The following is a 2,457-nucleotide window of genomic DNA, read 5'->3' as shown; positions in this document are numbered from 1 at the left end:
AAACCCTGACTCAAAAGGACAAAAAATGTCAACAAACGAATAAAAGCCTTGTGTTTTAATTCAGCACTCTAGAGAGATAGGAGGGTGAGAAGAAAGAAGGGAAGGAGAAAGGAATGGACAGAGACAAGGAATGAGAGAAAGGGAGAAAGAAACTTGTAGTTTGATGAGGCACTATAAGCCTCTAGTGTCAGACCTTGGCACGATGACAAAGAAGCATGTAGAGTTCACAGTCAGCCTAGGTTAGAGAAGGCCCCATCTCAAAATAAACACAGCAGAAAAAGGGCTGTCAAGACATGTTAACTTTGTCATACAACACTCTTGCCTTGACTGCTTTGCTCTGAAAGAAAACACCAGCTTATTCTCTCTTCTATTCACTGGGACAGATTCCAACCCAGAGCCCTTTACATGCTAGTCAAGAGCTCTACCATGAAGGAATCTCTGCAGAGTAGTTGTTAAAATACTATTAGAGAGACTGATGTTTAATCTTACCCTCTTTAAGATAAAAAAAAAACAAGTGTGTAGGACTGATAAACATGAATGAATGAATTGAAATAAATAACCTGGTGCTATGACTCAAAACTCTAGAAAACGAAGAGCAAGTCAATCCCAAAGCCAAAAGAAAGGAGGAAATTATAAAAAGCAGAGCAGAAATTAATGCAAAGGAGACAAAGAAAACAATCCAAAGGATCAATGAATCAAAGAGTTGGTTCTTTGAAAGAATAAATAAAATTGATAAGCCCCTAGCCAACCTTAATTAAAAAGGGGAAGAAAAAGATCAAATTCTTGCAGTACAGTATGAAAAAGGGGAAATCACTACAGACTCTGTAGAAATACAGAAGATCATCAACACTTATTTCAAAAACCTCTCATATGTTTAATAGATTCCTAGAAACTTATGAAGTACCAAAGCTAGGTCAGACATTGTAAAACAGCAGAATAATCCCATTTCTATCAATGAAATTGAAAACATAATTAAGTTATTACATACAAAGAAGAATCCAGGACAAGATGGATTCACTGCGGAATTCGACAAGAAACACAAAGACTTAACGTCGACACTCCTCAAACTCCTCAGGGAAATTCAAAAGGAAGCAATCTTTCCTAACTCTTCCTGGAAGCAAATATTACTCTAGTACCAAAATCTGAGAAATACCCAAATAAAAAGGCAAACTACAGACCAATCTCCCTAATGAACACAGATGCAAAATTTCTCAATTAAATATTGGAAAATAGGATGCAGCTATTTCGAAGAAAACAAGATACTATAGTAGCTAGTGATGATGTAATATCATCTTGTTTTGAAGTCTCACCAAGCTTTTGTTCTTCTGTCTCCATCAGTTTTATCATGTTGTATTTTATTGGATTTTTATTGTATGTGATAGCATAAAAATATTACTTATATACAAGGAGATAATACAGTAACCATTGTTCATTTCCTATTAGTTAGTTCTGAATACTCTGTAATACTTTCTTTCTATTGAATGGTTTTACACTGTCTTGTTATGTTTGATACTATAGTGTGTGAAGGTATACTCAAATATTTCAAGGAAAGAGACACTATGGTAGCTACTGTTATGTTGCATTGTCTTGTTGGGAAATATTATGTTGCTTAACTTGTTCTGTTCTGAACTGTGTTGTTATGTCCTCTTTTATATTAATATTTTTAATAAAAATATTATGAGAGGATCCTCATGTGAAGGGACAGCCTATAATCTCGGCACTGGGAAAGCTGAGGCAGGAGGAGTTCTAAAACAGCCAGGGCTATGCAGTGAAATCAAAGCCAGGCTGAACTGCCTAGTGAAAAATCAATGTCAAAAACCAAACAAAAATATCAACCCAAGCTTCATGATTCACTCCTATGGATCCAGTCTTGTGGGACTCTGAAGAAAATTACCAAATTACAATCCAGCCAGGATATCTTCATGAGCCCTTGTTTCAAATTACACAGTAAAGTAAAAATGTTGGAAGGCAGCTCCATTTGAAATCACTGGGTATATTCCTCAAGAGAAAAACAGAATGAAAGAATTCATCTGCCAGGCAAGGTAGTGCATGCCTATCATCCCAGCACTCAGGCGTCTGAGGGAGGTGAATCACCATGAATTCAAGACCAGGTTTAACTACACAGTGAGACACTTTCTCAAAAAAAGTAATCAAATGACATGAACCAATGCACAAAGCAAGATATAAGGGATGAAAACAAATTTGTGCATCTAGAGTGCAAGCAAAAATCTAGGCCTGGTTTGGCAGATTCAGCCATAGTTGCAGTGTCGGGAGGTGAGGCAGGAGGATGTGGAGTTCAAGTACAGCAGGAGTTACAGAGTTGGAATCAAACTGGGCAATGCAACAAGGGCACAGGATATAGCTCAGTGACACAGAGTCTGCCTGGCAAATGCAAGGTCCTGAGTTCAATTCAGGTTACAAAACAAAAGCAAAGCAACACAAAACTACCAAACCCAC

The sequence above is a fragment of the Cavia porcellus genome, unplaced genomic scaffold, assembly GCF_034190915.1.
Source record: "Cavia porcellus strain 051 isolate PalLab524CR breed Dunkin Hartley unplaced genomic scaffold, mCavPor4.1 scaffold_25, whole genome shotgun sequence".
NCBI lineage: Eukaryota > Metazoa > Chordata > Mammalia > Rodentia > Caviidae > Cavia > Cavia porcellus.
This window is presented reverse-complemented; position numbering follows the sequence as displayed.